The sequence below is a fragment of the Hylobates moloch genome, unplaced genomic scaffold, assembly GCF_009828535.3.
Source record: "Hylobates moloch isolate HMO894 unplaced genomic scaffold, HMol_V3 SCAFFOLD_17, whole genome shotgun sequence".
NCBI classification, from domain to species: domain Eukaryota; kingdom Metazoa; phylum Chordata; class Mammalia; order Primates; family Hylobatidae; genus Hylobates; species Hylobates moloch.
This window is the reverse complement of record NW_026652292.1, coordinates 59,885,605-59,899,600: the sequence shown is the minus strand read 5'-3', so window position 1 is coordinate 59,899,600 and position 13,996 is coordinate 59,885,605.

Below are 13,996 nucleotides of genomic sequence, written 5' to 3'. Positions count from 1 at the left end.
CTGCTTCTGTATTCGATCTGTTGCTCTATCATACATCACATGGCCTCTGGAAAACTCCTCTGTACACATCCATAAAAGGATGAGTGTAAAAAGGGCAAAAAAGCTTTAATCATTTTCTAAAAATAGTTTTCACCATACAGACCCCCTGGAAAGGTTTCAGAGACCCCTAGTGGTCCAGGGGTCCACTTTGAACCCACTTTTTTTCCCTCTTTAGTCACGACTTTTGAGAATTGTGTATCTGGATTGTGTTGATTCCTTTAAGGAGTTAGTTGTAATGAACTGTGCTTGAGCATGTCCGTATTCAGGGCGGTTAGAAGGGGAGGGGAGAAATTTGCTGCTGTCACTGCAGTGAAGTCGGGATCTTCATTTTTCAATGTCAAATAACATCCCCTTTAGGAATACTTGAATTTACATTTTTTAAATCTCAGAACCAGAAATAGCAACATTGCTGAACAGTTGGTACTTTTATCTTTGAACATTTAATTGTGTGCCTTGGTTCCCTCTTTGTACTGGCTGTCAGGAAGCTCAACCGCATTTGTAGATTAGCTTTTATTTTTTATTTCTTTATATTTATTGAGACAGGGTCTTACTCTGTCACCAAGGCTAGAGTACAGTGGCTCAATCGTGGCTCACTGAAGCCTAGAATTCCCGGACCCAAGTGATCCTCCCACCTCACTCTCCCAAGGAGCTGGGACTACAGGCTTGCACCACCACACATGGGTAATTTTTTTTTTTTTAATTTTTCACAGAGACAGGGTTTCACCATGTTGACCAGGCTGACCTCAAACTTGGGTTCAAACCATCTGCCTGTTTTGGCCTCCCAAAGTACTGGGATGACAGGTGTGAGCCACTGCACCTGACCTGTAGACCAGCTTTTTAAAAAGTGTTGAAGACCTTGTGGAATGTATCTTGGCCATTACTTTTTGTTCACTTCATCCCCCACACCCCACCTCCCGCTCTTATTTTCCTTCCTGCTTTTCACTTCAGTTTTCTATCTTACATTGCATGTTAGACCCCTTATTTTAAAATGAGGCAGGGCATAAATAATAGGTATTCACTAAATCACACTCTGGTATCAACTAACACTGGACATAGGCAAACCCCATGTTCCTGCAGTCCTGCTTCTGGCTACGCAGCAAGAGTGCACCCACAAGTTTACCAACACACATGTTCTAGAATGTTCATGGCAGCACTGGAAACTACCCAAATGCCCATCAGCAATACAATGTATGAAGAAACTGATATATTCACAGGATGGAGTAGGATACAACAGTGAGAATGAACAATAAAATCTCACCAGCAATACTGAATAAACTAAGCCAGTTGCAAGAGTACATACTTTTAGGTTCTAGTTAGATGAAGAATAAAAACAGGCAAAATTAAACCCTCCAGGTAGAGGTCAGGATAGTGGCTTTTCTGTTTTTTTTTTGTTGTTGTTGTTGTTGTTGTTGTTGTTTTTTGAGACAGAGTCTTGCTCTGTCACCCAGGCTGGAGTGCAGTGGCGCAATCTCAGCTCACTGCAACCTCTGCCTCCCAGGTTCAAGTGATTCTTCTGCCTCAGCCTCCTGAGTAGCTGGGACTACAGGCACTCACCACCACACCCGGCTAATTTTTTGTATTTTTAGTAGAGATGGGGTTTCACCATATTGGCCAGGCTGGTCTCAAACCCCTGACCTTCTGATCCACCTGCCTTGGCCTCCCAAAGTGCTGGGATTACAGGCATGAGTCACCACGCCTGGCAGGATAGTGACTCTTCTTAGGGAGGGATAGAGGTAGGGAATGGGAAGGGGCACAAGCAGGGGTTCAGGGTGCTGTTGGGTTCAATTTTTTTACCTAGGTGCAGGTTACATGGGTGTGTTGAGTTTCTGAATATTCATTGAGCTGTACAAATATGTTTACTTTTCTAAATGTATGTTACACTTCAATAAAAAAAGTTGTTTTTTTGTTTTTGTATTTAGGGAGACCGAGGTGGGCAGACGGCTTGAGCTCAGGAGTTCGAGAGCAGCCTAGGCAAATGGCAAAACCCCATCTCTATGAAAAATGCAAAAAAAAAATTAGCCAAGGTTGGTGGCGTGGGCCTCTTGTCCCACCTACTTGGGAGGCCGAGGTGGGAGGATTGCTTGAGCCTGGGAGACGGAGGTTGCAGTGAGCTGAGATCATGCTACTACACTCCAGTCTGAGCAACAGAGCAAGACCCTGTCTCAAAAAGAAAAAAAAAGAAGAAGAAAAAGAAAAAAAGTCCAGAGATACGTTTTAGAAGAAAAAGGTTGCATCTAGTTGTAAAATCAGGGAACTTTCCGGAGAACTATGTTGTTCAGTGGCAGGAGGGATGGTAAGATCCTGTAGAGTTTTGGGGAAAATTAGGAATACTGTATGTAAGGTGCCTATTATAATATCTGGAACATGGCAGGGGCCAGTTAAATGACAGCTGATCATAGATGGAGTAGCTGACACGAACAGAGCCATGGGAAATGAGAGACATCCAGTGGGCGACAAAGGTGCAGAGTTTGAGAGCTGCTTTGGTTTGGATGCAGGTGTGGATGGGGAAATCACGATACCATGGGCTTTTCCTGTCTTGTGCACCACTGTATCCTGCCACCTGGTGCGGGCTTGGTGTAGAGTGGGCACTTGGTCAGTATTTGGAGGGATGGAATGATTAAATGATCAACTGAAAGAATGAGTGAATGGAGGAAGGGAATGTAGTTTAGGACCACGTGGCGAACTCCCTTAAATGTCAAGCTGATAATCCTTACTTAACTTAGGAGATAGGAAGCATTTTAAGTCGACAGTCTTCTGAAAACTTTAAAACAAAGCCAGCGTGCTTTCCTCAGAGTAGTTCTAATGATAGTGGTAGCCGGAGCAGTTCAAGGCTATTTGTTAACTGTCCACAAAGAGCTAAATACAGAAATGAAGAACAAGCATTCAGAAACTTTTGAATCTGATAGAGCAAAACTCAGGCTTGCGTTTTGTGTTTTTTGTGTTGTCAAATTTCTAATAACATTACTTTTTAGTATATTTTACAACAGTCACCATGGATTGGTAGCTAGAAACAAAAAACTCTGCTCGGACCCAGGTAGCTTGAGAAGCAGTAACCCCAAGGATGGATCCCAGACGGTGTTTCCAGGTCCACGCCAGTCCGAGGCTCACAAGTCCTGTGTGCTCAGCCGACTGAGAGTTCCCTGCCTCCCAGAGGCTCCTGTGTTCTGAAGCATCAGCAGATGAAAACCCCTTGTTTCTTAGCCCTGGGTGGGACTTCATGGACACGCGGTTTCAGTCTTCCGGGCTTCACTCACACCTGCTGCGTGCAGTGAGGTCTTCTGCCATTCATTCTACCTGTTGATAACAAAGCGTACAACTCATTGCGTCCCCTGTGCATGCGAAGACAAGCGGAGCACCCAGGAGGCTGCAGTGCTGATCCATGGACGGTGCCTGGCGGTGGCATTCACTCTCCAGGGAGCTCTCCTCCCTGGAGCCGGGATCTCAGCCAAGAAATGGCAGCCAGGTCATTCCTGGGATTGCCAGCTGATGGTAGCAGTTGGGTGACCCTCACTCTTAAACGCTTCGGCTCTGCTTAGTGGTCTTCCTCCAGCTGTGATCACCTGAGAACGCTGAGAAGAAACAAGGAGTCACTGCTCCCCAGGAGACCTGAGGAAGCTGAATACAGAGACTCCAAAGTCTTCTCCTCTCCCTAGGAGTCTCTGTCACCACACGTGACTACAATAAGATACCAAACAATGAGGTGAATTTTCCAGACTCTTGGTTGCAAGTGACAGAAAACGCAACCCCAAATGGTGCAAAAAAGCGCATTTACTCATATGATTAAAAACTCCAGAGTCACGATCATTTTTTATTGTCACAATCAAACATGAAATGAAAAAAGTAATTATATCCTTGTCAGTGGTCTTAAAATGTCCACATTTTTTCACTTCTGAGACTGTTTCATAAATTGATAATCTTATTTTTTTTTTTAAAAAAAATTTGTATACAAAGATGTTCATCACAGAATACTAACAACAATTTGGAAACAATTTAAGTCTAGAACTATGGTAAATGTGTTTGATGATCTATGAGAGAGTCATTTAAAATTATGTTTAAATTTTACTTGTATATATTTTCTTTTAAAATATTTCTAAATAAGTATGTATTATTTATAATGATGTGCATATATCCTAACTACTCCTAAAAGTATGTTTACATGTACGTGTGTGTGTTGTACAGTGTTAGGGATCTCAAAACATTACCAAATACTTGTTCATTCATTAACTTGTCTACTTCTTAAACATTTACTGTGTTTAATCAATCTCAAAATTGATTGATGAAAATCAACCTACAAAAAGGGCTGGGCATGGTGGCTCACACCTGTAATCCCAGCACTTTGGGAGGCCGAGGCAGGCAGATCACTTGAGGTCAGGAGTTCAAGACCAGACTGACCAACATGATGAAACTCCATCTCTACTAAAAATACCAAAAAAAATTAGCTGGGCATGGTGGTGGGTGCCTGCAATCCCAGCTACTTGGGAGGCGGAGGCAGGAGAATTGCTTGAACCTGGGAGGCGGAGGTTGCAGTGAGCCAAGATCATGCCATTGCACTCCAGCCTGGGCAATAGAGTGAAACTCTGTCAAAAAAGGAAGGAAGGAGGGAGGGAGGGAGGGAAGGAAGGAAGGAAGGAAGGAAGGAAGGAAGGAAGGAAGGAAGGAAGGAGGGAAAATCAACCTTAAAAAAATCAGTAAAACTAATTATACCCAGAGCCTTCAAGAAAGAGTCATGCTGGGTATCCTAGTTAGTCACAGGCTTGACCTGTCCTGGTAGACATTTTTCAGCTCTCTGTGCCCAACATCTTTTTCCCTCTCTCATGGACAAATCTACTTCTGTCCTCCACTCCCACTTTTGCTCATCCCTGGCCCATTCTATCTCCCTGCTTGGGTGGAGCTGACTTCACCCCATGCTCCAGGAGGAAGCATGTGGTCCAAGTTTGGCCAGTCAGAATACTGTACAGACTCCTGCCCACATGGATTGGATCCAGGATGAGCATGTGACCCAAACCAAGCTAATCAGGTCTAGCTAGAGTTAATGTTGCCCACTGGCTTTGTGGTCAGACTGGAGGGGCTCTTGTTCACCAAATTTTGGAGCTGTTGGCAGCTATCTTGCCACCATGAGGGCACAGCTAGTTTGAGACTAACGTCAAAGTAGAAGGGAGATAGAAGCTGGGTCCTGATGTTATTCAGACCTCCTGAATTCACTTGTGTCTGAAGCAAAGATATCTCTGAATTTAAAAACAAAGTCAATAAAGTCCCTTTTTGTACCAATTTGGATTTTTTGTCACTTGCAATCAAAAAATTATTGACAAGTGTCTTAGTTCATGTCGTGCTGCTATAACAGAATGCCTGAGACTGGGTAATTTATAATGAACAGAAATTAATTTGGCTCACAGTTCTGGAGGCTGGGAAGTCCAAGACTGAGGGGCCAGCATCTGGTGAAAGCCCCGTGCTGTATCATTCCATGGTGAAGGCAAAAGGGCAAGAGAATTTGGGTGGGGGACAGGGAAGGGGGCCAAACTCATCATTTTATGAGGAACCCACTCCCAAGATAACTAGCCCCTCCCATGATAATGACATTAATCCATTCATGAGGGCTCTGCCTAATCACCTCTTAAAAGGTCCCACCTCTCAACACTGTTGCACTGGGGATTGAGTTTCTAACACATGAACCCTAGGAGGCACATTCAATACACAGCAACAAGGCATCTCCATTTTATGTTTTATTTTAACTATTTTTCTGAAATGTAATCCATATGGCATATCTACCTTAAATAAAAGATGTTAAATATAATTTAGTATTATCTTTATGACTTGGGCTTATTGTTATTGTACAGTTGTGCCTAAGGGCTGTTGAGGTGGGTCAGACAGTTACCCCTTCATTCTGTGCTGGGGTACATTTCTGTGCTTGTGAGATTTCTGGCTTTTCTGGTTTTCTTATCTCTGCCCTGTCTCACAGCTGTAGGGAGCAGATTCTGACTTCCTCTGATTTGCTCTTTCTAGTCTGCAGTGAGATTGGAAAGCAGTTAGCCAAAATGCTGGAATCTGGCATCAAATGAAAGCAAATGCTTTTAATGTGGGTTTAGAGGCTCTGGTATGGATAAATTGCAATGTTTTTGTGACATTTTGGCTGCCTTGAGGTTTTTTGGTATTTGCTTTCTGTTTCTGCATTGTTCTGGATAGATGAGGTTTCCTGATGTTTCTGTTGGTTGAGTTTTTTTTATTTTTTTTTTACCGTAACAAGATTTTCACCACTAATGGATTGTGCAGTGTGAACAAAACAGCTAGGGTTGAAATGTTTTATAACTTAGCAAAGTTATTCAGTTTTCTTCAAAGAAGGAAGAGTAACCCACAGCAGTTCTCTGAACATCAGGCTAATCTTTCACTTGTTTTTCTACTTTCCTAAAACATCCCCTTTATTTTTCAACCTCTAATATAGCATACACTGTCTTGCAAGGGGAGAAAAAGCATAGTTGTATCAGAGGAAGCAGTCTGCTTAAGGCAGATGTGGAATCAATTTGGGCAAATGCGAGTTGCCAGCGTCTGTATTTTTCTGCTAGTATCTGTGCCCTGGAAAACATTGGAGCCACTTAAGCCTTATAAACGCGATGCTGGTAAACATGTATAAGGGGCACACAGCTTGCCACCTTTGCTGGGTTGAGTGAAAACCCAAAGGGGCACACTCCCTCTGAGCAGTCCTAATGAAGACAACTGTGTTTAGAAAAAAATAATAACCAACGTCTGGTTTTGAAATTACTAGCAAAATGGCAGCTCTGGTGATTCATCTTGTGAAATAAGCAAAATCTGCTTTCTAAGATGGCTATTTTTTTATTTTTATTTTTCCTCTCCCTTGATATGAACTCACATTACAGACATAAAATGCCTGAGCACAAAAGCATTCTTTGGCTTTTATAACCAAGAGAGCAGCACTGGTTTTCAATGGTCTTTGCCCTTTGAAAGTTAGATCCGTGGGTTGTGGAACAAGTTAGGTAGTGGACTGAGAATCCCCAAAGGGTTGCTTCTGTTTCTTCAATGACTAAATGTGCGATTCCTTGTTCAGTTTCAGCTCCCCATTAACTCTGCACCAGCTCTTGCCAGACACAGTGGTTTTCAGGGACAATGTGAGTAATTGCAGGGAGTGAGTGTCAGAGGCCTTGCTACAGCTGGTCCCCAAGGCCCTGGCCTCCTGGATGTGTTTTCAGTAAAGGAACAGGAAAACAAATAAGAGCAGTTGCTTCTCTAGTCTCTAGAATCACCTAACACAATCACACAAATTGTGATTAGGTATTAGGGTAGGTATTAGGGGCTGAATTGTGTCCCCACAAAATCCCTATGAATGTGACTGTATTTGGAGATAGGGTCTTTAGAGGGGTAATTAAGAAAAGAAAAAAAAAAAAAAACAAGGTCATTAGGGTGGGCCCAAATCCAATGACTGGTGTCCTTATATGAAAAGAAAATTAGGACACAAACACAGAGGGATGACTGCTGTGTGAAGACATAGAGAGAAGACAGTCATCTACAAGCCAAGGAGAAAGACCTGAGAAGAAACCAACCCTGCCAATACCTTGATTTTAGACTTCCAGCCTCCAGAATTGTGAGAAAGTAAATTTCCATTGTTGAAGCCACCCCAGTGGTGGTTCTTTGTCATGGCAGCCCTAGCAAAGGAGTACAGTAGGTGCACGGCAATGTCTGTTGGTAACACAATCACAACACAAGGTAGCCATGCCATTTCATGGGAAATGAACAGTATACACTTATAAAAAGCCAAAGGGGGAAGTGATCCCTCAAAGCTGGTAAGATCAGAGGAAGCCTTTTGTGGAGGAAAAATTTAAAATTGGTCTGGAGGCCAGGCACAGTGGTTCATGCCAGTAATCCCAGATGGGAAGATTGCTTGAGCCCAGGAATTGAAGACCAGCCTGGGCAACATGGCGAGACCCTCTCTCTACAAAAAATAAAAAGAACTAGCAGGTGTAGTGGAGGATGCCCTTAGTCCCAGCTACTTAGGAGGCTGAGGTGGGAGGGTTACTTGAGCTTGGGAGGTCGAGGCCGCAGTGAGCCATGGTCATGCCGCTGCACTCCAGCCTGAGTGACAGAGTGAGACTCTGTCTTAAAAAATAAAAGGCCTGGAAATAATTGTAATGTTTAGCTAGGTGAAGAGAAAAGCGTGTCCTACAAGGTTTGAAGATGGACAGAGGGATGGAGAGGTGCAGGAAGGCACTAATGGTATTCTGAGGGCCATGCGTAGATACGCTGGGCTGACGTTTCCTCCAAAGGTTTGTCTCTGCCCACCTTCCCACAAGGTTAAACCTGAGGAAGATGTTCAGCCTCTAGCTAATGCATCGTCCTATGAGACAAAGAGATTTTATTTTAGAGAAACATTCACAGAAGGTGATAGAACAATTGTTAAAAGTAAGTAATCCCAGCACTTTGGGAGGCCAAGGCAGGAGGATCACTTGATATCAGGAGTTCCAGACCAGCCTGGCCAACATGGCGAAACCCCATCTCTACTAAAAATACAAAAATTAGCCAAGCGTGGTGGCAGGTGCCTGTAATCCCAGCTGCTTGGGTGGCTGAGGCAGGAGAATCACCTGAACCCAGGAGGCGGAGGTTGCAGTGAGCCGGGATTGTGCCACTGCACTCCAGCCTGGGTGACAGAGCAAGACTCCATCTCAAAAAGAAAAAAAAATAAGAAAGAAAGGTAAGAACTCTGAAATTAAGACCACCCAAGCACAGATCCTGGCTCTGCTTACCAACTCTATGACGTCGGAAGAACTCCTTAATCTCTTTCTAATTCAATTTTCTAATCTCTAAAATGAGGAAGCCCCTTTCCTCCCCTTCCTTCCTTTACTCAAAAGAAAATAAAATGAGGATAATGCCTCCCCACTCCACACCCCTCTTTGAAGAGTCCATGAGCAATAGGGGAGGAGCACCCAGTGACCGGTACACGGGTGAGAGGGACGCTGGCTACACCCAGTCCCAGCAAGTGGTGACTCCCTCCCACCTTCAGCTCAGGCTAAAATCCTCACATCATCTTTTTTCCACTTTTCCTCACACCTAAGGGCCAATCTGGCAGGAATCCAGGGGTCTCTACCATCCAAATCCACACACTGAAGCCTCATCACCTCCACCGTTATCCTCGCCACCTAAGCCCCTGGCTGCTCTCGCCTGGATTTCGACGACAACCTCCTGACAGAACTGTGCTTCTACTTTGTCTGTCCCTGTAATCGACAGAATTCTGTGATGGCCCTGTGCCTTGGCCTCCCTGAGTGTAGGGAGAACTTTTAAATCCCATGGATGTTCCATCCGTGATTAAGTACTAATCGGCTGACTTTGAGGAGTATCCTGGTTGGTCTCTACCTAGTCAGGTGAGCCCTTCAAAGGGACTCTGTCCTTTCTGAAGGAAGAGATTTGAGCTATAAGAAGAATTCCGTTAGCCTTGTTAACTATCCATGGAGGGGACCACATGGCAACGACCTGAAAGTGGCCTCTAGGATCTTAGAACCATCCTCAGACAGCAGCTGGCAAGAAAATGGGATCTCAGTCCTACAGCCACAAGGGATTGGATTCTGCCAATAGCCAGTGAGCTTGGGAGAGGATCTTGAGCCTTAATTTCAGTCTGGAGAGACCTTGAGCAAGGACCCAGCTAACCCATGGCTGGACTACTGACACAGGAAACTGAGACAATGAATTTATTATATTGTATGCTGCTAACCCTGTGGTAATTTGTTATGCAGTGTGCATTACTCACACACCCCACTTCAGCCCATTCTGTGCACAGTAGTAAGAGAGGTCCTGTTAGAACACAAGGCAGATCCTGTCTCTTTTCCCCCCAGAAGGCTTCAATGTCTTCCATTACCCTTGCAAGAAAAGCCAAAGGCTCAGAACATCTTCCATGATCTGAGCTCTACCACCTCTGACTTCAGATCCTATTACTGTCTCTTGTTCTACCTGCTCAGGATGCAATGTCCTCTGGAATACTCCAGAAATTCATCCAGCATGCACGTTTCTCCTCAAGGAGTTCGTTCTCTGCATCTGGAGTTCTCTTCTGCCAGATTTCCCCACGGCTTATTCCATTACCTCCTTCAAATCTGTTCTCCAAGAGGCTCCTTAATCACCATGTTTAAATTGGTATTTAAATTTAAATCACCATAGTTAAATGCCCTCAACCTGGAAACTGCCACTCCTGATTCCCTCAACCTCTTATAGTACTGTATAGTTTACATATTTAATGTGAACATTGTTCTGTAACACTGTATAATTCACTTATTTATTGTGTATATTACTGTTTCTTTCTTCACCTGTTAGAATATACATTCCACAAGTTCAGGAATCCATGTCTCTTCTGTTCATTGATGTATCCAAGACATCAGAACAGAGCTTGGTAATCAACACTTGTTGAATGAATGGATAAATACTCATCATGAATTTTAACAGTGAGATGCTTTCTGTTTAGACTCTCTGGAAAATGTTGTTGATGTCCCACCCACACCCCCTCCACCTACCCTGGAGGTCATCTAGGGGTAGGTAGAGGGGATGTGAGTGGGACGTCACCCACCAAGAAGATGCATCCTGGGTCTCTCACCAAGTACTCATGGGACAGGTCAGAATTGCTGGGGAGTTAACCCCAAATGACAACCTTCAACCAGCTGGGATGGAATTTGATGGAGAAACACCCCAACTTCCTTGCCCCTTGTGGGACTGAGCCCCAGTTGTGCACAGCGGCAGTCCACTGACTTAACTTTCTTCTCTTTCCTGTCCCTCCTCCACCTTTCTGCATCACCTCCCAAATAAACAACATGGACCTCCAGCCACGTTTCAGGCTCTGCCTTCAGCCCAAAGGCATCCAGACCAAGCTAGTCCCCTGGTTTGAAGTATTAGGATTGCAAGCCACATTCCTAGAACTAGGCTTTAAGATTGACTAGTAGGTGAAACCTCAAATATTTGCCCTGAGGAAGCTTGCAGGGTTCACTCACTTAAGAATTTTAGAACCAGAGGGACTATAGAACTGTCTTCGCCCAGTAGATCTCAAGACTTCTTGGGGTGGGGTGGGTTGTGGATGGTGTTCCTTCAAGGTAGTAGGGAAATCTATAAACTGTTCTCAATATTCTGAAATGCTGAGGGAAATCATCCATTTGCCTATGACAAAACCGTGTGGGCTAAATGTTAACATTCACTGTTGGGGGTTGGAGGCATATCACCTTCTTGTAGTATATTATTCTGATCAAAAGCTATTACAGTGGTGGATGTGTGATTAATTTTTACGAAGAAGCAAGACAATGTATTAATTAATCAAAGGCACTGGTGTTTGAAGGAATCTATAAGCAGAAACTTCCTGTGTAAGCACGTTTAGAAACCGCTAAACTAATCCAATCCCCTCATTCTACACAGGAGGCATCAGAGGCTGGGAAAGGCCAAGGGGCTGGGAGTAAAGGATGAGGCTAGAACTTGGACCTCAAGACTCTCGGTTTCATGTTCTCACTTTACACTGGAATGGAATGACATACTTTGGGGAATATGGGATTGTTGTTTCATCTGGAGAATATTTTGATAAAGCCAAATTTTTCCTTAAAAAGCACAGTGAATAGGATTTTATCCATTAGAAGATAAATTAGCTGCAATGAAAAAATGCTGAGTATTTACAACACCAAAAGAGCTTCTCTGTGGGAAACAGCTGCGTGGTATATGAAGAATAGTATGAAAGACATATTCACTCATTCTGGAAGCAGTGTGATGTAATTACACGCCAAGCATGGGACCTGGCATGTAGTAGATTCTTAGTGCCTAATTCTTCCATTGTGGACCAATCACATGTCCCCTTCTGGACCTCTTTTTCCTAATGTATAAAGAGTGAGGGAGGGGAGGTCTTGATCTACTGGGAAGACCCCATATCAAGTCTCAACTTTGCCATGGGATCTTGGGTAAGTACCTCCATCACCCTGAGCCTTGGTTTCCACATCTGTAAATACAGGATCGATTATAAGCTCTCTATAATCCCTTTTAGCTAACAATTCCAAGTCTCATGGCCTAGATGTTCCCACATATCCCTTCCAGCTCTCACAACTTCTGATTTTATTGCATTTGGAATTGATTTGTTTTTGAGATTGATTTTTTTTTAACCTAAGTAAAAATAAAATGACATCTTCCTTTCAGTCTAGCTAATCCTAAGCAAGTAGCTCAGAGAAGAGCAAAGAAGCGTCAACTAGACAAATAGAAGTGAGGGCAGCCTCAGCAGGGTATGTTCTAAAACCTGTTACCTTTCAGCCAAAGGTGATCCCTGGGCAATTACTCTCATCCGTATGACAGCAGATAGGAAAGAAAGATCAGGGCCTTGCTGTGACAAATCCAGGAAAGCCTATGAGCAAGAGGGATGTTCAAACATGGACTCCTTCAAAGCCTAGTTCTTAGCTTCCCTTTTGGAGGGATAAGATTGTTTCAGGGGGTGTGCTGTTCTGACCATGGTCTTTCCAGAACTCTGAGCAGGACCTCATGTCACCACAGCCACCTGGTCTCTCTCCTGATGGGTGTTCCAGGGGCATAAGCTTTTGAAAGAATGTCACCTACAGGAAACCCTGCATTAAATCAAGATTTAATTCTTGATCTGTTTTGCAACACATGTGTGCATATATACATACATGTGTGTGTATATATATGTGTATATATATATGTATGAGGATATGCTGATAAAACAATGCAATTGATTTCTGTTTTAAGCAGAACTTTTAGAAGTTATACATCCACAGGATCAGGCACCCCAGCCAGGCAGGTACATATACTGGCAAGGCCACCCCAGTGAGATAATTTTTAGAATTCCTCTCTCAAACTTGCTTTCGGAATTGAAGGCACAGTTTTTGGACTTCCCTCAGTGACAGAGAATCAAGGTTTTTTAGGGGTGAATTTGAGTTTTGAAAGTAGCTTCAAGTCATTTAGAGCAAAGATTTGTGTATAAGGTGGGTTCTCTGGCTGTTTAAAAACAGGCAGAAGAATTCTGCCTGATATATGGGGACGGAATGAGAAAATTAGAAAATCACCATTTTGCAACTCCTAAAGAAATAATTCATCCAGACAGTGATCATCAATGAACACGTTAGATGAAAGGTTAATGAGGAACTTGACCTCAGAGGGATCAAGCTGTCACTACCTGAAACAATGATCGATCTTAGCATCATTGAAAATAGGACATTGTATGTCTCCTGCTGCAATGCAATATGTAGCACAAAGTCCCACCCGGAGGTGTTTCTACCAAAAATGCCAATTGTGCTCCTAGAGCTGGCTTCCATTCACAGGGAATATGGAGGAATGGGGGAGCAGTAAAATGACTTAAATGCCACATCAAAGAGGTAAAGACACAAATCCAGAGTGTGGGAAATTTTCCAGGACAACAGACCCAATTTCTCTAAGCCAGTGGTGTGAAATAAAGATGGCATTGGGGCTATTCAAGATTAAAAGAATGAAGAGTCATAACTACCAAATGGAACATACAGGTCTTTTTTTTTTTTTTTAACAAACCAGCTGTAAAAGGAATTTTTACTTTTTTGTTTGTTTGTTTTTGAGGAGTCTCACTCTGTTGCCTAGGCTGGAGTATACTAGTATGATCTCGGCTCACTGCAACCTCCGCCTCCTGGGTTCAAGCGATTCTCCTGCCTCAGCCTCCTGCGTAGCTGGGATTACAGGCATGTGCCACCACACCTGGTTAATTTTTGTATTTTTAGTAGAGACGGGGTTTCACCATGTTGACCAGGCTGGTCTTGAACTCCTGACCTCAGGTGATCCACCCACCATGGCCTCCCAATGTGTTGGGATTACAGGTGTGAGCCACCGCTCCCAGCCTGGAATTTTTGCTTTTAAGGCAATTAGGAAATTTGCGTATGAACCAGGCATAAGACAATATTAAAGAATTATTGTGCATTTTGTTAGGTGCCGTCATGTCTTTGTGGTTTTATGAAAACAATACTCACATGTT